Source organism: Pleurodeles waltl, chromosome 3_1 (assembly GCF_031143425.1).
Source record: "Pleurodeles waltl isolate 20211129_DDA chromosome 3_1, aPleWal1.hap1.20221129, whole genome shotgun sequence".
Lineage (NCBI taxonomy): Eukaryota > Metazoa > Chordata > Amphibia > Caudata > Salamandridae > Pleurodeles > Pleurodeles waltl.
Window position 1 is genome coordinate 1,714,134,857 of NC_090440.1, and position 24,378 is coordinate 1,714,159,234.

A 24,378-nucleotide genomic window follows, 5' to 3' on the forward strand; every position below is an offset into this window, starting at 1 on the left:
CTATCAGATGCACAAGTTACTTCCCTTCAGTAACGCCTTATCTGGTAGAGACAATATTTAGCTACAGATTCATTACCGACTCACCCATCCTCCCCTCTCTGCGAACTGATTTCTAGGGGAAGGGACTTCCCTTTGAGGGCCTTAGTTTTGACCCACCAGTAGTCAGTTTCTTTATGGCTCTGCACTTCTGGCATGGAAAGTTGTGACAAGAAACTGATGCCAGTGTACCAGGGTGTCGCCTATATAGGACCCACAACATCATATCCAGCGCTGTTGACAATGAACACAGAGCCAATTGACACCACCTAACGACGCGCAGGGGTACTGCTCAAGAACAATCTCTGGCACCAGACTGACACCTGGGGGAAATTCTAAGATAAGGAATCTGCAACTAAATGGTGTCTCTGCCAGATAAGGTGTTATGGAAGGTAAGTATCTTATCCATCTGAAGGTAAAGGTGCACAGCAGAACGGGGCACTGGAGACCACATCATTTTCTGCTTTAGGGTGGCAATTTCAAGGTCTGCCTTGGGTCAGCAGTGGGCCCCCTTTAACCCATCAGAGATGGTCACTTGGTAAAAGCCATCCTAAGTCTTCTGGGTCCCAGGATTCGTGACCTGGGGAGCCCTTTTCCCTACTTTCTAGTACTCCTGAAGCTGGGACCTTTACCCCAAGACTCTGGAGTGTGGTGACCTTTGTTGTTTGGTCCTGAGGCTGCATTGCAGCATGTTTGAAGTAGAAAAACGTCTCATGCACAGTTTATTGAAAATGAAATGCTTTATTGATAATGACAAACGAACATTGAATCAATACTTATCTTGAGGAAGGTTATGAAAATGATTTGTTTACAATGAGCACTTCACGCCATGCACAGCCTTTAGCAACACGGTGTAGGGTTGGCCTTCAGGCCCCTGGGACCCCATCCCTTGGGACAAAAACATATATGTTAAGTGGAGTGGGCATTCAGCTCCTCTTCCCAAATGTTAATAGGCCCTCAGGACCCCATCCATTTGGCCAAATATAATTAAAAAAAGTAGAAGCAGGCATGCAGGCCCTTCCCGAAGACTTATTAGGCCCTAGGGACCCCATCCCCAGGGGCATTTCTACTTTATAGGTGGGTGCCCCAGTGCCCACCAGGGGCACCCACCAAGTAACACATTGGGGGCCACAGATGGATCCTCAGGGTCTCCGCATAGTGTGGGAACCGACATTGCTTCTGCTCGTAGAGAGCAGCTATCTTTGCATGCTCCGTTCTGGTGGTAGCAATATGTGTTCTGTGTCCCAAACAGAAGTCGGCTCCCAGCCAGCTGGAGCATTTCTAAAGCTCCCGCTGGCTGGGAAGAGACTTGTTGGTTTGCTCACATTTGGTGGGAGATTTAAAAATGCTATTCTAGATGGGAGCAAACATATGTTTCCCTGCCTGTGATAGTGCTGGCAGGGAAACTGTCTTGGGGTGGGCTTGGGGTTCCCAGGGCCTTTAAAGGCTCAGGGAGGGGGACCACGTGCCGCTCTCCTCAAAATGTTAGTTAATGTTGTCCTCCGGGATCTGGACCACCCGGGGTTAATTTTAAAAAAGATTTTTAATTTTAGCTGTGGATTTGCGGCTCCATCACCAATTTGCTACAAAAGTTTTTTTTAAACTTTTTTTGGGGTCCAGACACCAGACCTTAGGGGTCCGAGAATTCCTACCCTGCCTCCTACATCTTTTTGTCCACTACATCTATTGAAAAGATATAGACCAAATCATAAAAAACACATTTCCTGGAGCTAACTTTCAGGCACGTTTGGTGTAAATCCATTCAATGGTTCAGACTGTAGCTGTTTCTCACATTCCTACAAAAAAATTAATAGGGAAAATGAAATGTGTTTTGGCCCTCCCCCTTATTCTCTGCCCCTGCTTGATGGACCACTCCAAAAATTTCCATTACCAAACTAGTCAAAAAGCAGCACTTGTTTGGAAAATTTTGTGGAGATTCATCACATGGCGCCAAAGTTATCACCAACAGAAAAGGGCATTTCATATAAAAACCAGATCCTAACTATAACTACCCAGTAGTGATCTCGCCACTGGGTAATGTATATGTAAATTAATGTGTAATATTGGTAAGGAGTGTGTAATTGTAGAAAAGTGCCCTCTTTTTGGTATGGTTACTCCCACTTTTTGCCTGCGGTCAGTGTGTTTTGACTGGGATCCTGCTAACCTGCACCCCAGTGATTGTGCTCTCTCCCTCTACATTTGTTTGCTTGGGACTTTGCACTCCCCACTACTGAAATACTGGTGTCCCCATATAAGTCCCTAATATATGGTACTTAGGTACCCAGGGCATTGGGGAACGAGGGGTTCCCCATGGACTGCAGCATTTATTCTGCCACCCATGGGTGCCCATGCAAAATGTGTCTGCAGGCCTTCCATTCCAGCCTGCGTGAAAAGGTGCATGCACCCCTTCACTACAGGTCACTGCACCAGGTCACTGTAAGTCACCCCTATGGGAAGCCCTCCTAGCCCAGAGGGCAGAGTTGGAGGTACCTGTGTGTGTGAGGTCACCTCTGCATGAGCAGAGGTGCCCCTACGAACTCCAGCTCCATTACACTGGACTTCATATGTGCGGGAAAGCCATTTTACCTGTGTACTGGACACAGGTCACTCCCTGTGTCCAGCTACACAACGGTAACTCCAAACCAGGGCATGATTGGTATCAATCATGTCAGAATCATACCCCGATTCTGTTGCCAGTATTGGTTGTATGATTTCATGCACTCTGGGGGCTCCTTAGAAAACACCCAACATTGCTCATACCAGTTTCCTGGGGGGTTTTGGGCAGCCTGTGCTGCTGCCACCTCTCAGACAGGGCGCTGCCCTGATGCTGCTGGACCAGCTCAGGCAGAGGAAGGCGAAACATAGGATTTCCTATGGGACATGGAGGCGACACCCTCTCCCTTTGAAAATAGGTGTTACATGGCTTGGGACGGGCAGCATCCCCAAGCCACTGGTATGCTTTGAAGGGCACATTTGGTGCCCTCCTTGCATAAACCGATTTGCAGCAGTCCAGGGACTCCCGGTCCCTGCTCTAGCGTGAAGCTGGACAAAGGAAGAGGAGTGACCACTCCCCTGTCCATCACCCCTCCTAGGGGTGGTGCACAGAGCTTCTCCAGGTGGCCACTGGATTCTGCCGTCTTGAATCGAAGGTAGGCAGAGGCCCCTGGGAGCATCTGAGTGGACAGGCCAGGTAGGTGATGTCACAGCCCCCTCCTGATAGGTGGTCACCCTGCTAGGTTACCAACCCCCCTTCCTGGGCTATTTAGGGTCTCCCTCTTGGGTGGGTCCTCAGATTAGATGTGCAAGATTCCAGCAGGACTCCTCTGCATCATTTACTTCATCTTCTGGCCACTGGTACTGCAACTGGGCCCTCCGGGAACAGACAATCTGTAACTCCAGTGACAACTCTGTTCTGCAACATTGTTTCTCCAGCTCCTTCCAGCAACTGCAACATTTTCCCAGGTGTGCATCCTGTGAGTGCGACGAGCCTTCAGCCTGTACAGGAAGTAAGAAGGAATCTCCCTTAGAGTGAAAGAGTCATTCCCTTGCATCCGCAGGCACCAACTGCAAAGATGACCGGCTGCTTGGATTTTCTCTCCCCTGGAGCTGCATGGATCCTGCTTCACAGGTGGTGGTCTGAAGTGGTCCTCTCTACCAGCTGTTCTACTTGGGAGATGGTAAGCCCTTGCCTCTCCTTGAGGACAGTACCCTGTGCATTGCGGCTTTTGCAGCTACCCAGGCTTGTTTATTCCTCCTCCAAGGGATCTTCAGGTTACGTGTAGCCCCGGCCTCCGACACTTCTTCCTGCGATGCACAGTCCCCTGCCTGCTGCTCCGGCGACGTGGGACACTCCTCCAGGTGTGCCGAGTGGTTCTCACTGCGACTCCTGTGCCTGCTGCCTTTGGGAGCTGCCTCCTCTTGTGACACTCCCAGCTGCTGAGGGTCAACCCGGACTCCTCTCCTTGGGTCGAGTACCCTGGACCTTGCTGGTCCTCTTCAGCCTTGCAAACCTTCTTTCCTGTTTCTAGCATTTCCCAAGGCTTGTTGGTGGTTCTCCAGCACCAATAACTGACTGGATCTCGACTGCAGACTTGGGACATCACTTGTATCACTTCTGGGACTCCTCTTCGGCTCCTGTGATGCACTACTGACCTTCTTCGTCCACCGACGACCTGGTCCTGCATCCACAGAAGGGTGAGTAGTTTCTCCTGCCACAATCAGACACTCCATCTCACACTGAACTCGATCCCCTTTCTTTGCAGGTCCTCTTCTGTCAGGATCCACCTTTGGGTTCTTCGAGTCTTTGTTGGGTCTTGCATAATTCTTTTCCAAAGCCCTTCTGTTGGTTATGGGGAAAACCAGGTACTTACCTCGCCTCTCCTGGTAACTGGGGCTCACTCTGGTACTCTTCTCTTGGGGTTACTAGTTCCTCCAGCTCCCTTCTACTGATTCCACTTGCTTGGATGGGAGACTGCCTTTCACGTTCCACTTTTTTAGTATATGGTTTGACCCTCCCCAAGGGCCTTCACTATTTGGTATTGCTTTTACCAATGTGTATTACTTTCTCTGCTATTTACTGATTGCTAATTTGTCTATAATACTGTGTTTACTTACCTCCAGTTGGGGAATTACCTATTCAGTATTCTAGTATTTGTGTTACTATAATAAAGTACCTTTATTTTTGTAACACTGTGTGGTTCTTTTATGTTTATAAGGGTTGTGTGACTATAGTGGTATTGCATAAACTTTGCGTGTCTCCTAGATGAGTCTTTGCTGTTCATCCACAGCTACCCCTAGAGAGCCCTGGTTTCTAAGACACTGCCTACACTTCAAATGCAGTTGAGATACAAATTAGTATATGCTGACTTCTTGTACAAATCTGGCATGATTTTCCTTTATGAGTGTAGAGTCGCACATCCAGAAAATGGGGTCTTTTTAAAAAAATTATCTCTATTGGTTTTTTTTATATACAGGTTCAACAGCATCATAGAGTAGTTGATAGGTGAGTGATAATGGTATTGATTTGATATGACATAGTATCAGTCTGGTGTAAATCCATCACAGAAATGTTTTGCTAAGGATCAGCTGCAGGCATGTGCAGCCTGTCAGAGTTCTATGTCCTTAATCAATCAATCAATCAGACTATTTATAAAGCGCACTACATACCCGTGAGGGTTTCAAGGCGCTGGGGGCAGAGGGGAAGGGGTGCTGCTACTGCTCGAAGAGCCAGGTCTTGAGGTGTCTTCTGCAAGTGAGCAGGTCCTGGATCTGTCTTAGGTCAGACGGGAGGGTGTTCCAGGTTTTGGCGGTGAGGTAGGAAAAAGATCTTCCGCCGGAGGATCTGCGCCGAATGCGGGGGATGGAGGCGAGGGTGGCTGTGCGGAGTTGCCGGGTGGGGGTGTAGAAGCTGAGTCTGCTGTTCAGGTAGGTTGGTCTGGTGTTGTGAAGTGCTTTGTGTGCGTGGGTGAGGAGCTTGAAGGTGATCCTCTTGTCGAAGGGGAGCCAGTGTAGGTCTCTTAGGTGGGGGGGTGATGTGGCTGCAGCGAGGGATGTTGAGGATGAGTCGGGCGGAGGTGTTTTGAAGACGCTGCAGGTGTTTGGACGCGATGCCTGCATAGAGTACGTTGCCGTAGTCGAGCCTGCTGCTGACAAGGGCCTGAGTTACTGTTTTTCTTGTTTCGGTTGGGATCCATTTGTAAATTCTGCAAAGCATGCGGAGGGTGTTGCAACAGGAGGAGGAGATGGCGTTGACTTGTTTTGACATGGAGAGGGATAAGTCGAGGATGAAGCCGAGGTTTCGTGTGTGGTCGCTTGGTGTCCGAGGGGTGCATAACAAGGCGGGCCACCACGAATCGTCCCAGGCGGAGGGGGTGGGCCCAAGGATGAGAACCTCAGTTTTGTCCGAGTTCAGTTTCAGCCGGCTACTTCTCATCCAGTCGGCGACAGCCTTCAAGCCCTCGTGGAGGTTGGTTTTGGTGGTGTGTGGGTCCTTGGTGAGGGAGAGGATGAGTTGGGTGTCGTCAGCGTAGGAGATGATGTTGAGGTTGTGTTGACGGGCCACTTGTGCGAGGGGGCCATGTAGATGTTGAACAGCGTCGGGCTGAGGGATGAGCCCTAGGGTACGCCGCAGATGATGTTGGTGGCTTCGGATTGGAATGGGGGAGGAGGACTCTCTGGGTTCTTCCGGTGAGGAAGGATGTGGTCCAGTTGAGGGCCTGCTCTTGGATCCCTGCTTCGTGGAGGCGGATTTTCAAAGTGTGGTGGCAGACTGTGTCGAAGGCGACTGACAGGTCTAGGAGGATGAGGGCTGATGTTTCTCCATTGTCGAGATGGCTTCTGATGTTGTCTGTGGCCGCGAGGAGGGCGGTCTCGGTGCTGTGGTTTCGTCTGGAGCCGGACTGGGAGGGGTAGTGGATGTTGTCTTCGAGGTACCGGGTGAGTTGTGTATTGATGATTTTCTCAATGACCTTAACCGGGAATGGAAGTAGGGAGATGGGCCTGAAGTTGTTCAGGTATTTGGGGTCCGCCTTTGGTTTTTTGAGTAGGGCGTTGATTTTGGCGTGTTTCCAGCTTTCCGGGAATCTTGCTGTTTTGAAGGAGATGTTGATGACCTTCTGTAGGTGTGGTGTGATGGCTGCGTCTGCTTTGTTGAATATGTGGTGTGGGCAGGGGTCCGACGGTGATCCAGAGTGGATGGAATTCATGGTCTTGCGAGTTTCGTCGTCGTTGATGCTGGTCCAGGAGGTCAGGTGGTTGGTGCGGGTGGAGTTCGAAGAGAGAGCGGGATGGGCGTGTCAGAGGTGGGAGGGGTGTTGAAGTTATCGTGTATGTCCGTGATCTTTCGGTGGAAGGCGGTGGCTAGGGCGTCGCATAGTTCTTGGGAGGGGGTGATGTCGTTGACAGTGGCGCTGGGGCTGGAGAGCTCCTTCACGATGTTGAAGAGTTCTTTGCAGTTATGAGCGTTGTTTTCTAGGCGAGTTTTGAAGAAGGATCTTTTTGCTAGCCTGAGGAGTTGGTGATGGCTGCGTGTAGCGTCCTTGAGTGCTGTGTGGTTGTTAGGTGTGCATTCGTGCAGCCATTTTTGCTTGCGTTTACACTTAAAATTAGTGTGAACAGATCACATTGGCGTATTACTAGTGGGAAATGTACGGCAGTCAAGGGGAGTGTCGGATCCATTCCCCGGCGTTAAAATGTATGTGCATGAAGGAGGGACACCACCACTGATCAAGCCGAGAGGTTTACAACACTGGGGGGAGGGGCAGATGTTCGCTTGCGGTTTCATAGTGAGTTTGACAGATGTTATTCATTGTCGCATGTGGCAGTGTGCAACTCTGTAGTTCATGGTGAAAGGTCGTCGTTCTTTATCACCTGTGCGGTATGTCAATTTGGTGGCCCATTAAGAGGATATGGGTCACTTGCGGAGGTGACGAACCTCCTCGTAGCTGAGTGCATTTTCTTCCGCCGCTCTTCATTTACACAGTGCGCCCTGCCAGGCTTTGAGAGGGGGGCTCAGAGAAGTGCCAATGTAGTGTTATGGCGCACTTGGCTATAAGAAGTGCGAGGTCCAACTTTCTGGGATGCCTTGTGCTTGTAGATGCCTAGGGTGCAGGCCTCCCAGGAGTATATATTAGGCAACTCTGTGACCGTACAAAGGGCGCTGTGTATGGAGAGCCTATAGTCCTATAAGGCCAGACAGGACTAGAGCATGTGTTTGAGGACTGCATCTGGTTCCCGGCAGCGTGGGCATTCAAACAGAGTCCCAGAGTAATGGGGATGTAATCACGCTGGGGTCAAGTAATCCCTATGTAGGGCAAAGAATTGTATATTTTTGAATCGAGAGTTTTGAGAGACCCTTTTAGAGAACTCGAAAGTACGTTCCCAGTCTTTGTCATGGAGCATCCTGCCAAAGTCATCATCCCACTTTTGGCGTATTGCCATGAGGGAGATAGCCGTAAATTCTCGTATGGCTTTGTAGAGCCAGGTGATGTCTGGCACCCTTTGCTATAATGGCCTGCATTACTGGGCGTGGTCAGGTTCTCCCACTGATAAGTCCCAAAGGGTATAGTTTGTGTGGTTAAGGCGTTGGTGCATTAATAACTGCCCAGTTATTAAGTTGTGTTCCTCATTCCTAGTTGGTCGAACAGAGGGAAATGGCCTTCAGAAAAAATGTTTCCCGCTCTGAGGACCGAGTGGCTTGTCCAAACTTGTAGTTCTGCAGCAGTGTAGTGCCTGGAGTTGTAAGGGAGGCCAATGAGTGTCAGGTTGGGAGCGTATAGTGGAAAAGGGGATGAGGATTTTGCTTAGTGGTGGTACTGGTGAAGTTGATGGTGGGATGTACACTGTTCAAGTAAGTAGTACGCTTTTCTAGTTTTCGACTAACTGCTTCACATTTTAGAAATATGTCATCAGTATATCTAAAGCATGCAGGTAGTTTCCAGTGGAAATACCAAGTATAAGTATTGTGTTTTTGCTCTCTCGCATACAGCTTGTTTTTTTTTTTTGTACATCCTGTCTGGACTGCGGTTGAGTCTGCTGCTGACATCCGCATGTGACTTTGGCTCTTAATGCAGAATTTTAGCTGATGTTTACCTGCTTCCAGTTCTTTACATTGGCAACAAGCAGAGGTGTGCTTACCGACGTACCTCTGTTTGCTTAGGCCACCTTGTGTCATCACTACAAAGCTGCTTCAGACTTTAAAAAAAAAAAAAAAATGGAAGATAACCTAGGACTTTGCAAACCAGAAAACTACTGATCAGGAAACAAGGAAGTGTTGTATTGTTTGGTGCGACTTGGGCTGAGCTTTGAAGTTATGTTACTATTAGATGCGATACAAAAGAGGCGCATAAGGTGCCGACAGACCCTGACAGCACGTGCTGCTCTGTGTAACCTTTTGCCAGGTGACCACACATGTTTCTTTGTATGGCAGCCTTTCTTGTCAGACTGCAACAGACCTGGAAAACCCATAAGCTGGTTATTTAAATCGGGTTGCACTGTGCTAGAAATTCAGGTAGTGCGTCAGCAAAATATTATATCTACTGGCAAAGTTCACTTGTTAGCACATAGAAAGTTGAAAATTGCATTCGATTAAACTGATAATGTGACCCTAAAAGCTGAGGAATTTTTTTTGAAAAGAAATAGGGTTTTAGCGCTTACATTTAGGTTTCTTTCAATCATACCCTTATTGTCTGATATGATTGTGGTGAATTAACTTGCTCACAGCATGCACCTAACGCTGCATCACTGGATGTGTTGAAGGACTCTCCAAAGTAAAAAAAAGAACTGAGGGAGTTTGAAAATAGAAAATATACTGCAGATGTGTACTATGGCTAATTGGTAACATTTGAGCGCATTGTTACTGAATGCCAAACTTATTGAGGAACCACGCCAGAGGTGGAAAAGCGACTTCAGAACTGTGACTCACACCCTTGTGACAATAAAGAGACAGGTCATCGCTCCAGAATAAAAGCCTGCTGTATTATTTAATTGACTTCGGCTAGAGGAGCAGAATATATGTGAACATATATCGTGACACATAACAGAGGATGATGTGGTAAACCTAGTATATGAGGAGGCGGTGTTATGCATGGAATGCCACTTTGTAAATGAATCAGTGTTATTCAACCTCGTGCATGTTATATGCACTGTCAGCAGGTGCTTGAAGAGGGCATAAGTGCTGGCGAGGATGGAGCCATCCAGTGAATGCTACCACAATATATTTCCAGTCCCAAGTACACGTCATCAAAAAAAGCCACATGCTAGAGAGCCTTTTGTATACTTATTTTTGGTGATTGTTACCGATGCTAGGTTAAGAGAAATGTCTCTTGTCGACACTGGATAGCCCTTAAAGAATTTTAGCATCAAGCAACAGATTAAAAAAATGTTACAAATGAAATAATTCCTAATCAGGAAATTGTACTTTGTTATACAGGGAGTGCAGAATTATTAAGCAAATTAGTATTTTGACCACATCATCCTCTTTATGCATGTTGTCTTACTCCAAGCTGTATAGGCTCGAAAGCCTACTACCAATTAAGCATATTAGGTGATGTGCATCTCTGTAATGAGAAGGGGTGTGGTCTAATGGCATCAACACCCTATATCAGGTGTGCATAATTATTAGGCAACTTCCTTTCCTTTGGCAAAATGGGTCAAAAGAAGGACTTGACAGGCTCAGAAAAGTCAAAAATAGTGAGATATCTTGCAGAGGGATGCAGCACTCTTAAAATTGCAAAGCTTCTGAAGCGTGATCATCGAACAATCAAGCGTTTCATTCAAAATAGTCAACAGGGTCGCAAGAAGCGTGTGGAAAAACCAAGGCGCAAAATAACTGCCCATGAACTGAGAAAAGTCAAGCGTGCAGCTGCCACGATGCCACTTGCCACCAGTTTGGCCATATTTCAGAGCTGCAACATCACTGGAGTGCCCAAAAGCACAAGGTGTGCAATACTCAGAGACATGGCCAAGGTAAGAAAGGCTGAAAGACGACCACCACTGAACAAGACACACAAGCTGAAACGTCAAGACTGGGCCAAGAAATATCTCAAGACTGATTTTCTAAGGTTTTATGGACTGATGAAATGAGAGTGAGTCTTGATGGGCCAGATGGATGGGCCCGTGGCTGGATTGGTAAAGGGCAGAGAGCTCCAGTCCGACTCAGACGCCAGCAAGGTGGAGGTGGAGTACTGGTTTGGGCTGGTATCATCAAAGATGAGCTTGTGGGGCCTTTTCGGGTTGAGGATGGAGTCAAGCTCAACTCCCAGTCCTACTGCCAGTTCCTGGAAGACACCTTCTTGAAGCAGTGGTACAGGAAGAAGTCTGCATCCTTCAAGAAAAACATGATTTTCATGCAGGACAAGGCTCCATCACACGCGTCCAAGTACTCCACAGCGTGGCTGGCAAGAAAGGGTATAAAAGAAGGAAATCTAATGACATGGCCTCCTTGTTCACCTGATCTGAACCCCATTGAGAACCTGTGGTCCATCATCAAATGTGAGATTTACAAGGAGGGAAAACAGTACACCTCTCTGAACAGTGTCTGGGAGGCTGTGGTTGCTGCTGCACGCAATGTTGATGGTGAACAGATCAAAACACTGACAGAATCCATGGATGGCAGGCTTTTGAGTGTCCTTGCAAAGAAAGGTGGCTATATTGGTCACTGATTTGTTTTTGTTTTGTTTTTGAATGTCAGAAATGTATATTTGTGAATGTTGAGATGTTATATTGGTTTCACTGGTAATAATAAATAATTGAAATGGGTATATATTTGTTTTTTGTTAAGTTGCCTAATAATTATGCACAGTAATAGTCACCTGCACACACAGATATCCCCCTAACATAGCTAAAACTAAAAACAAACTAAAAACTACTTCCAAAAATATTCAGCTTTGATATTAATGAGTTTTTTGGGTTCATTGAGAACATGGTTGTTGTTCAATAATAAAATTAATCCTCAAAAATACAACTTGCCTAATAATTCTGCACTCCCTGTATTAAAAAAAGGTCCAGGAAGGATTGCTTGCGTGGAACAAACTGCCATTATAGCAAACTAACTATGGTACAAACAGTTTCTGTACACATTGTGAACAATCAGTGGAATCCTCAGGTTTTGAATCGAGAGGGAAACACAAGTGCCGGTCCTAGAGGATTTGTTTTGCTGGTCAAAAATGCCCAAGTTCGCCCCATAAATACTCCTTATAAGCACACGCACGCCCGACCAAACCCAGGGCTTCTGTAAATCACATGCATCTCCTTCACACTTACAGAGTTCTGAGCTCGATTATTTCTCGAAGTGAGATTTCAAAACAAATGGCAAGTGACACTGCTTAGCACATATAAAACACACTCACACTGAGTTAATAAAATGTGCTGCTCGTGTTTTTTAATGTTATATTTTTGTGTCACGTACGAGGGTTAGTACACAAAATGTAGTTTTAAAAAATATAGTCTGCTCATTTTATTTATGGGACCCGTTGTTTTGAGAAACTGCCTCCTTGACAATAAAGAAATGAAGGTGGAAGTAAGTGATTTGCTTGGAAGAAAGAATTGTGCTGTTCCTTATCTTCTGTAGGGTAAAGGATTGGAAGTGCCAGATTTTGGTGTCAACCACGGGAAAAAAACATTTGCCAGTAGTTCTGCTAACCTCCTGAAGATAGACAAGCATTTGCAATGCAATGGGTCTCGCGTTTCCTCAAGTTAGGGCTATTAGAGTTGTAAATTCCTAACTGGACTTTTCTTGCCACATAAATTGAAAATAAAAAGTAAAACAGTTGACATAAATGAGCCGATTTAAAGCGCCATGGCCGCCATGAGTGCGAAAGAGAGACACAAAATTAAAAAGAAGTTTGCTTGCATTCAAGTATCGGCAAAAGTGCAATTATCCATGTAACAGGGGCAGTCTGCAAGGAGGTAACAAAACCTCCCCATGGCAGGACAAACCAAATGCATTTACCAATGATTACAGAGGATCTTTGAAAGGCAAGTCCATGAACGAGTGATAGTGATGGGCGTGCTGTGGGTGTGGTTAAAAGCCCACAAGACGTACAACAGGTCAAAGTGCTTGCGTGCTCGACCTGAAAAAAGAAATAATCAACCTAACCAAGCATTTGCAATGTAATAGGTCTTACATTTACTTGAGTTGGAGCTATTGGCATTGTAAATGCATACCTGGACTTTTTTTTGCTACATTAATTGGTCAACCCTGCCTCATATTTCGCTCCTTTCTGCCACATAATTCCAGTGGCTCTGCATATAACTAAAGGGCTAGTAGGCCTACTGGAATATTTTTTTTAACAAGGCCCTTAAAACACAAACTACTCCCAGGTGCAAAATATATTTACTTGGCAGTTGGTACAGGCGACTTTGCCGGCGGGCCAATGAATAAATAATTGTACTCCAAGAATGCGTGCTTAGTGGATTACTGTCCCTTTACTGCAGTCTGGGGGAGTCTAGCAAAACTTCTATGATTTTGCACATGCTTAAGGAGAGCCACCTCACATGATAGTAATGATCCTTAGTCAGTCTTGAACTGAAATGTTAGTTATACAATATTGACCAGCGTAATCAATTGTAAGCTCTCCTTGAGGTTAGTTTTATAAATACATACACACACAGCTCAAGTTTCACAAACTCAAACGTGTAGTTCATCTGGTCAGGTTTCTGCTTTGTATTCGCAGCTTATATCACATTATAAAAATAAAACTACAAGTCCCAGAATGCAAATCTGAAACATAAACTAAATGAGTGAATCACACATCGAAGTAGAAAGCTGGACAACTCTACGAATACTACTCCAAGGGCTGGTTCCCAGCTTGTATCACGTTATAGAAATAAAGCTACAAGTCCCAGAATGAACATGTGTGCTGCAAAGAGCGTGTTCTAAGCAGTTCAGAGTGCATATAATGTAAAAATGTCAAAGTAACTCTGGCGATTAATGTTCTTTTTGGAGAGCAAACGTACTTTTGTCTAGTGAAAGTTTGGACTCATTATAACAGCGAAGAGGGTTAGTGTTCTTTCTGGAGAGAGAACACACTTTTGTCTAGTGGAAGCTTAGACTCATAAGGTAGCGCAGAGGGTTAATGTGCCTGTTACAAAGAGCGTGTGCTAGGCAAATCACAAAGTGCATATAATGTAAAAATGTCAAAATAACTCTGGCCATTTATGCGCTTTCTGGAGTGAGAACGTACTTTTGTCTACTGGAAGCTTGGAGTCACCTTAAAGTAGCACACAGGGTGAATATGCCTGCTGCAAAGAACGTGTACTAAGCAGATCAGAGTGCATATAATGTAAAAATATCACTGATTGAGTTTGCGCTCTGAGTGTTGTGATTGCAATGGCAGTCAAGAGAACATACTTTTGTCTAGTGGAAGCTTGGAGTCATCATAAGGTAGCGCACAGGGTTAATGTGCCTGCTGCAGTAAACGTGTACTAGGCAAATCACAAAGTGCATGTAATGTAAAATATCAAAATAACTCTGGTGATTTATATTCTTTCTGGAGAGAGAACATACTTTTGTCTAGTGGCAGCTTGGGGTCAACATTAGGTAGCACAAATGGTTAATGTGCCTGCTGCAAAGAACATGTACTAAGCAGATCAGAGTGCATATATTGTAAAAAAAGATATCGCTGATCGAGTTCGTGCTGTGAACACCTTGCCATTCAAGAGAACGTACTTTTGTGTAGTGGAAGCTTGGAGTCATCATGAGGTAGCGCACAGGGTTAATACGCCTGCTGCACAGAATGTGTACTAAGCAGATGAGAGTGCATATAATGTAAAAACGATACAGCAGATCGAGTTCGCGCTGTGAGTGCCATGGCCACAAAGCTCAGACAAAAGAAAAAAGTAGTTTGCCCACGCTGAAGTATATTGGCAATCGTGCAGTTATCCCTGTCACAGGGTTTGTGTTCAAGGCAGTAACCTAAACCGCCCCAAGGCGGGACAAACTTAAAACATTTTCCAATGACATCAAGTGACATTTGACAGGTAAGCTCACAAATGAATAAATGAAAGTGATGGGTGTGAGGTGGGCTTGGTTAAAAGCCCACAATACTTATAACAGGTCATAGCATTTGCACGCTCGCCCTAACAAGGCAAAGTGTACCATCGAGGTATGCACCAGGTATCGGTGTACTAAAAGTAAGACTTAAAGCAGTCTTGAGTAGGGAGTTCAGGAACTGTGACTGCAGAAGGCACTTTGCTCTTCATGGCTGAGGAGAGCCCTTTTGCAAAGTATGTGGGGAGAATAGGATGTGCTTGTGCAGGAAATGAAACAAAGGTTAAACAATTGGCTATTCAAAAAAAAAAATGTTTCTGAGTGATCCTTCTTCTGACCAGTTCCTCAACTTTTGGATATCCCCAGGTGTGACATTTAGTAAAATCTCCTCAGTGCTGCCAGTGGGCATTATCATCATGCAGCTCCAACCAGTGCTCTTCACCAGCTCTGGAAACGGTGACATTGGGCCATACAGGGTGCTACTCTTTGCACTGTCTCCATTCCTATTTTCCAGCACGTTTACCACACGGATTTGGTGCTTCCTCTGTTCATTTCAGTTATTTCACAACTTCAATCCCTACTATGAGTGCTTGTTGTGCCTTACCTTCAGACATGACTCATCAAGCGAAAACTATCCCCGATGCTCCCAAGGGCGATTAGGGAGATGGAGGTCAAACTGTTCATAGCCAGGCCCTTTAGTAGTGATCTGGCGTGCTTTCACTTGTTCCCTGCAGGTCAGTCTAACAGGACAGCATTCTCCCGAGAGTGTTTTCCAACATATACAGCATTGGAAGAAAGGCAAAGAGACGCCCGACTCCTCCTGGGAAGTACTCCCATTCTGGTAGACTGCATGTTGTTCTCTGACTCCAGTATACTACGAGCTGGTGCCCACCTTGAAAAAGGTTCTGGTCAGAGTTTTCTGCACCGTCTGTCAATGTTTAACAGATAAAGGCTTTCTGGCATGATATTTTCAAGTCTGCTCCTCTTCCGCTCATCTCCCAAAGTGGATTTGGGATCACTGGCTTCCACTCCTCAGGCGGGTCCAGCACTTTGACCCCGTGCAGAGCAGCGTGGCTTCTACAGTGATGCTTTCTCAACCACTGGTCAATTGGATTCCGGGGTGCTTGCTGCTATTGACGAAGCCAGAACTGCAGCTTTTAGAACCACCTGTTATGGATGTGTCCCAGCTGCCTTGCTTAGCAGAAAAGCATATTTCTTTAAACGAGCGCAAGGTTCTTTTGATGAAGAATCTGTTACTGAAATTCTGTGTCGGGACCAGAGGCTCCTATTATGCTTTCTCTTTCTTTTACTGTTCCAAACAGCAGCCAATTATATAAGAGTAAGCAAACAAAACTTCAATACCCATGAAGTATAGTAACAGTCACATGGTCCAATCATATCACAGGACCTATCTCCATAAAAGCCATGACCTCAACAGTCTCTTCCTCTTTCTTTGCTGCTCCGCAGCAAATAAGTACAACTTGTTTTTCTTCTTACACTATCTCGCATAAAGCGATCATCTTTATGTAGTGTGTTTGTGTGTTATTGTGCGGCGCTTTCATCGTGCGTGTGTCCTGTTACTTGTGCCGTTTGGCCGACTTTATAGTGGAGCGGGAGCGGACTATGTGTTACTTGCATAGTCCTTTCTTTATTTCTATCACTGCGTCATGTCGCGTGCGCTCCGGCTCTTTTTACCTTTTCCTTAGTGTGAAGAGCCGACGCGTTGGTGCGACACGACGGTGATTAACTCCCCTAGTTTTGTGGCCCCATACTGTGCTCCCTGATGCCCCATAGCTTTGCTTGGGGTTGTAAAATTGAATAGGCACTGCCTAGAGTGCTTTTTTGTGCCAGGCTGCTCCCTCCACACTTTAGGAAAAAATCTGTCTGTGTTGGCCTGGCAGGGGTTGTTGCACTCCCCGTTTTGACCTCCTGAGTATACTCTGTAGCTTATATTATTATATATATATATATATATATATAGTAATATATTTTAATACTTAACTGGAATTTAGGAGAATGACTCAATGGCATGGTGATGAATCAGGATATTATCCTGAAGATAATTTTGACCAGCTGGAAATTGAATCTGGTCGAACCCCTTGACTCTAGGGTGCAACAACCAGTAAATGACGCTCTGGTTAAAGCTTTGGGACCCTTTTCGGGTCAGTTGCTTGATTACGCTCGTAATCAAGGTTGAATACTGGGTCTTCCAGCCCCTTCTGAACATCCTAAGCTGAGGGACAAAGGGAAACAGACCGATTCCGATATCGCTTCTGATCAGACTGATGCCTTTGAGAAATTATGCAGCAAAAGAGCTGGTGAACACAACTACAGCAGTAAAAAGGAGGATCATACTCCTTCTTCCTCTAATGACAACGTCTCTTCTGATTCTGATGACACTGATGTACCAGGTCCCAGCAACAAACCCAAGAGACAGCCGTCTCCTCCCAAAGTTCTAGATTTTGATCCCACTGATATCGTTCACCCTAGGGCATCCAACTGGGTTCCTCCTTCTGAGGTGGCTAATTATGTACAATCGCATTTGTGTAAAGCTTTCGATAAGGAGGTTTGCGCTTGTCTCCGGGCCGAATGTCCCAGACCCGACCTAGAAGGGAAGGTGACAGATACGCCTGAACTGGATCCCACAATGGTAGTATTTATGATTTTTTTTTTCGAAGGATCCTAAAAAGGGTCTAGACAGAGCTTGGCACACTTGTCAAGATAAACTGTTGGACATGTCTGGTTCCCTTACAAAAATTTTGAAGTTGGCCTTTCATTCCAACGAATTGGGTATGGTAGTAGACACTGACATTCTAATTGGATGGGCACAGAGGGCCGTTTGCCAACTTGGCAACACTAACTGTGCTATTTCTCCCGAGCGCAGATGGACTTTCTTGATACATATTGACCCCAAGCTTAATGATCTGTCTTCCTCGGAAGCTGGCCCTGCTGCGAATGGTATGCTGTTTGGTGCACCATTCGTGAAAGAATTGACAAAATTTTACTCTACCTGCACCTCCCTCGACAAGGCACAGATGTCCCTCAAGAAGGTATTTAAGCACGGCCTTTTTCTCAGCGCCGTTCGTTACGGACAAGCCTTCACAAGCCCTCAAGTCTACTGCCCCAAAGGTCGAGAAGGCTGGTATGGAGAACCTGGGGAGCCCACCTTCTATCCCACCCGTTCTCATGGCGGACGTGCCAGATTCCGCAGAGGTCCCAGAAGAGGACAACAGGGTGCAGTTCAAAACGCAGGATATTCTGGTAAGTGTTATTCCATCTTCACATGTAATTTTGGGGGGCAGGTTAAGTTCCTTTCTCCACAATTGGAGGTTGATTTTGGGGGATCCTTGGGTTCTTCAAACAGCGACAGGTTTCAGACTAGAGTTTATCAGTACCCCGAAACAAACTAAATTTCCCGCTCCAGTGTATTTTTCACTAACAGATCTTTCCACAATAGATTAAGAAGTGCAATCCCTTATAGACAAGGGAGCTGTGGGGTTTTCCACTCCCCATCCAGGAGGTTTCATCAGCCCTATTTTTCTTGTGGACAAGAAGGGTGGAGGTCACCGTCTTGTCTTTAATCTCAAAGATTTCAATGGCTGGACTTTATACAGACACTTCAAGATGGAAGGAATTCACATGTTGAAGGATATTCTGTTAGAAGGCGATTGGATGGTGGGTCTGGATCTGAAAGACGCTTACCTTTCAATTCCTATTTTTCGCGCCTCACAGACGGTTCCTCCAGTTTCTGTGGAGGAATCATTGTCTGGAGTTCAAAGCACTTCCATTCAGCCTGTCGTCTGCCCCGTGGTACTTCACAAAGTTGATGAGACTAGTGGTAGAGTCCCTTCGAGCCAAGGGGGTCAGGTTGATAATTTATCTAGACAATATTTTGCTGATTCCTCAGGACACTCAGACTCTCCTGACTCATTTATCGTGGACTATTCATCTGTTACAGGATCTGGGATTCATTATCAATGTGCAGAAGTCACTGTTGAATCCTACCCAGTTAATAGATTTTTGGGGTTTTCAGATAGACTCAGTGCGAACTCAACTTATTCTGCCCTCTCCCAAGATTCGCAACATCAAGAGCGAACTGAGGTCGGCTTTGACCAACCAGACCGTGTCTTTGAGAGCCATTTCCAGGATAGTGGGCCTCCTGGCCTCCTCCATTCAAGCAATTTTTCCGGCTCCCCTTCATTACCGGTCCCAGAAGAGGTTAAAAGGTCAGCATCTACGCAAGGGTCTTTCCTGCTTGGAACAGATTCCTTTAACCAAGGAGGTAAGGTCGGAGATTCTTTGGTGGTTGAACAATATGGAAGCATGGAATGGGAGGGCCATATTTGGTTCTCTCCCAGACGTAGTAATAGAGTTGGAGGCCAGCCAGTGGGTCTGGGGAGCACGCTGTGGCTCGATTGCGACGGGGGGGTCGCTGGTCCCAAACAGAGATGAGGCTTCGCATCAATTGTCTAGAGTTTCTAGCGGGTTCTTTCGCCATCAAGAGTCTCTCTCCCCAGACGAGATTGTTGTATCTTGTTGAGGATGGACAACATCTCAGCAGTGAGATACATCAACAAACTGGGGGGAACTCGGTCCAAAATGTTAGCCGAGATAGCAAAGGAATTTTGGCATTATTGCCTTCTTCATCGCTTGAGTGTCACAGCAGTGTATCTCCCGGGGGATCAGAACATCATAGCGGACTGGAACTCCAGGTATTTGAGGGATGCCAGTGATTGGAGATTAAGTCAAGATCTCTTTCATCCTATCCTTCTGGAACTGGGTCCTTGCGACATACACATTTTTGCGTCACGTCTCAATTTTCAGATTCTGATATTTTTAATTTGGCGTCCAGACCCGATGGCTCGGGTGACAGATGCCTTCCTTCAGGATTGGAGCCCACTTCGGGGATATGCCTTTCCTGCATTTGTGATGATCTCCAGGGTATTAGCCCAGGTGAGAAGACAAAAAGTAGAGATTATACTTCTAACCCCTCCGTGGAGGGCTCAACCCTGGTTCCCGGTAGCTCTGCAGTTAGCTTGCTCTCCTCCTCTTCTCATTCCTCCTCGTCGGAATCTTCTGATGAGTCCGGAGGGCCTTCAGCATCCCTTGGTTCTGTTGAACCAGCTTTGGTTGATGGCTTGGACGGCTTCAGGGCGAGATGGAGTTCCCCAGGCATTTCGTAGCAGGCAGCAGACAAGCCTGGTCTTCAGGCACGCATAAGAGGTATGCTTCAGCCTGGCGGAGATGGTCCAGTTGGTGTGACAGACGGAGTATCGATCCGCTGGGGTTGAATGTTGACATGATTGTTAACTTTTTGGCAGAACTTGCAAGTTCTGGTCTTGCCTATTGTAGGAAGGTAGCCTCTTTCTAGCCTTGTTACCCCCACTTTTGGCCTGTTTCTGAATATATGTCAGGGTCTTTTTACTGTCTCACTTGGATCCTGCTAGCCAGGACCCCAGTGCTCATAATGAAAACCCTATTTGTCAATGTGTTTTATATGTCTCACTGGGACCCTGCTAGCCAGGGCCCCAGTGCTCATAGGTTGTGGCCTGTATGTGTTCCCTGTGTGGTGCCTAACTGTGTTACTGAGGCTCTGCTAACCAGAACCTCAGTGCTTATGCCCTCTCTGCCTTTAAAATTGTCACTGCAGGCTAGTGACCATTTTCACCAATTCTGATTGGCACACTGGAACACCCTTTAAATTCCCTAGTATATGGTACCTAGGTACCCAGGGTATTGGGGTTCAAGGAGACCCCTATGGGCTGCAGCATTTCTTTTGCACCCATAGGGAGCTCAGACCAATATTACACAGGACTGCCACTGCAGCCTGAGTGAAATAATGTCCACGTTATTTCACAGCCATTTTACACTGCACTTAAGTAACTTATAAGTCACCTATATGTCTAACCCTCACCTAGTGAAGGTTAGGTGCAAAGTTACTAAGTGTGAAGGCACCCTGGCACTAGCCAAGGTGCCCCCACATTGTTCAGGGCAATTTCCCCGGACTTTGTGAGTGCGGGGACACCATTACACATGTGCACTACATATAGGTCAATACCTATATGTAGCTTCACAATGGTAACCCCCAAGCATGGCCATGTAACATGTCTAAGATCATGGAATTATCCCCCATGCCAAATCTGGTATTGGGGTGCCATTCCCATGCATCCCCGGGGCTCCAGCATGGATCCCGGTTACTGCCAAACTAGCTCTCTGGGGTTTTCACTGCAGCTACCACTGCTGCCAACCCACAGACAGGTTTCTGCCCTCCTGGGGTCTGGGCAGCCCAGTCCCAGGAAGGCAAAACAAATAATTTCCTGTGAGAGAGGGTGTTACACCCTCTCCCTTTGGAAATAGGTGTTAAGGGCTGGGGAGGAGTAGCCTCCACCAGCCTCTGGAAATGCTTTGAATGGCACAGATGGTGCCCTCCTTGCATAAGCCAGTCTACACCGGTTCAGGGATCCCCCAGCCCTGCTCTGGCGCGAAACTGGACAAAAGAAAGGGGAGTGACACTCCCCTGTCCATCACCACCCGAGGGGTGGTGCCCAGAGTTCCTCCAGTGTGTCCCAGACCTCTGTCATCTTGAATGCAGAGTTGTGAGGGCACAATGTAGGCCTCTGAGTGGCCAGTGCCAGCAGGTGACGTCAGACTCCTCCTGATAGGTGCTTACCTTTCTCTGTAGCCAATCCTCCTCTGAGGGCTATTTAGGGTCTCTCCTGTGGGTTTCTCGTCAGATAACGAATGCAAGAGCTCACCAGAGTTCCTCTGCATCTCTCTCTTCGACTTCTGCCTAGGATCGACAGCTGACTGCTTCAGGACGCCTGCAAAACTGCAACAAAGTAGCAAGACGACTACCAGCAACATTGTAGCGCCTAATCCTGTCAGCTTTCTCGACTGTTTCCTGGTGGTGCATGCTCTGAGGACTGTCTGCCTTCACCCTGCACTGGAAGCCAAGAAGAAGTCTCCAGTGGGTCGACGGAATCTTCCCCCTGCTAAAACAGGCACCAAACTTCTTCTTCACCGGTCCTATGGGTGAAGAAGATGAGCGTGGTCCCTGGAACACAGGAGCTGGATCCAAGTGACCCCGACAGTCCAGTGGTCTCTCTGTCTAAGTTTGGTGGAGGTAAGTCCTTGCCTCCCCACGCCAGACAGTAATCCTGTATACTGCGTGAACTGCAGCTGCTAGGGCTTCTGTGCACTTTTGCAAGGAATCCTTCGTGCACAGCATAGCCCAGGTCCCCAGCACTCCGTCCTGCATTGCTCAACTCGCTGAGTTGATCACCGACTTCGTGGGACCCTCCTTTGTAGTGTTGAGATGACCGCCGTGCTCAGATTTCTTGAACGCCTGTTCAAGTGCTTCTGCGGGTGCTGCCTGCTTCTGCATGGGCTTTCTGTGCTGCTGAGTGCTCCCTCTGTCTCCTCCTCCAAGGGGCGACCTCCTGGTCCTTCCTGGGCCCTGGCAGCACCCAAAATCTTCAACCGCGACTCTTGCAGCTAGCAAGGTTTGTTTGTGGTCTTTCTGTGTGGAAACAACTCTGCATCCTCCAGCACGCCGTGGGACCTCTTCTGACCAAAGGAGAAGTTCCTGGCACCTTCCGTTGTTGCAGAATCTTTGGCTTCTTCCACCTGGAGGCAGCACTTTTGCACCTTCATCCGGGGTTTAGTGGGCTCCTGCCCCCCCACCCCCCGGACACTTGCATGACACTTGGACTTGGTCCCCTTCCTTTGCAGGTCCTCAGGTCCAGGAATCTGTCTTCAGTGCTTTGCAGTCAGTTGTTGTCTTTGCAGAATCCCCTATCTCGACTTTACTGTCTTTTGGGGTAGTAGGGGAACTTTATTCCTACTTTTCAGGGTCTCGGAGTGGGGTATCTTGGACACCCTTAGTGTTTTGTTACAATTCCAGTGCCCTCTACACACTACACTAGGCCTGGGATCCATTTGTGGTTCGCATTCCACTTTTGGAGTATATGGTTTGTGTTGCCCCTAGGCCTATTGCATTCTATTGTGTTCTACAGTGTTTGCACTACTTTTCTAGGTGTTTTACTTACCTGATTTTGGTTTGTGTGTATATTGTGTGTATATTACTTACCTCCTAAGAGACTATGGGGGTTATTACAACTTTGGAGGAGGTGTTAATCCGTCCCAAAAGTGACGGTAAAGTGACGGATATACCACCAGCCGTATTACGAGTCCATTATATCCTATGGAACTCGTAATACGGCTGGTGGTATATCCGTCACTTTACCGTCACTTTTGGGACGGTTTAACACCTCCTCCAAAGTTGTAATAACCCCCTATATTCTCTAAGATTCTTTTGGCATATTGTCACTAACATAAAGTACCTTTATTTTTAGTAACTCTGAGTATTGTGTTTTCTTATGATATAGTGCTATATGATATACGTGGTATAGTAGGAGCTTTGCATGTCTCCTAGTTCAGCCTAAGCTGCTCTGCTATAGCTACCTCTATCAGCCTAAGCTGCTAGAACACTACTAATCTACTAATAAGGGATAACTGGACCTGGCACAAGGTGTAAGTACCACCAGGTACCCACTATAAGCCAGGCCAGCCTCCCACAGGTCACACACTAGTAGGGCACCTTTCACTCCAAAAGGCCAGGTTACTAGAGTCCAGCCAGTTAGAGACAGGCCACACTCTGCCAATTCCCACATTTCTTCTGTGTCTCAGAATTCCCAAGCTTCCCACCCTGATGATAACATTATGGAACGGGAAGTCAGAAAGCTAAGGTTGGAAGAGGCCAGGCTGAAGCTAAGACAGCAGCAGCTGGCCTTAAACAGGGAATCTATAGATGTAGAGAAGGAAGGGCAGAGGTTGGGGTTAGTTCCCCATGGTGGCAGCAGCAGTGTTTTTGATAGCAATCCCGTAAGAGAACAAGATTCCAGAAACCTGCATAAGAGAGTCCCCCCCCTTACAAGGAGGGGGATGACCTTGACAAGTGGTTTGCCGCACTTGAGGGCTTGTATGGTACAGTTGCTCCCTCAAAGGCAGTGGGCTGCTATCTTGTGGCTATCTTTTACTGGTAAGGGTAGGGATAGGCTCCTTACTGTCAGAGAAAGTGATGCTAATAATTTTTTCAAAATTGAAGGATACACTCTTGGATGGATTTGGCTTTACCACTGAACAATACAGGATAAAATTCAGAGATACCAGAAAAGAGTCCTCTCAAGACTGGACAGACTTTGTAGACTGTTCAGTGAAGGCCTTGGAGGGTTGGTTACATGTCAGTAATGTGACTGACTATGAAAGCCTGTATAATCTAATCCTGAGAGAGCATATTTTGAACAATTGTGTGTCTGATTTGTTGCACCAGTACTTGGTAGACTCAGATCTGACCTCTCCCCAAGAATTTGGAAAGAAGGCAGACAAATGGGTCAGAACAAGAGTGAACAGAAAAGTTCATACATGTGGTGACAAGGATGACAAGAAGAAAGATGGTGAGAAATCTCAGGATAAGCATGGAGATAAAGGTAAAACTAAAGATCCTTCTTCACATCCTAAACACACTTCAGGGGGTGGGGATAAATCATCTTCTTCCTCTTCTTCACAACCCACACGCATTAAAAAGCCTTGGTGCTATGTGTGTAAAAATAAAGGCCATAGGCCAGGGGATAAGTCCTGCCCAGGTAAACCCCCTGAGCCTACCATCCCTAATACATCAAACTCTAGTACCCCTAGCAGTAGTGGGAATAGTGGTGGGACTGCTGGCAACAGTCAAAATAAGGGTGTAGTTGGGTTCACTTTTGGGTCCATCATAGAAACTGGGGTAATCAGTCCGAAGACAGTTTCTGTCACACCTGTTGGCATTGGCCTTGCTACATTGGCTGCTTGTCCCC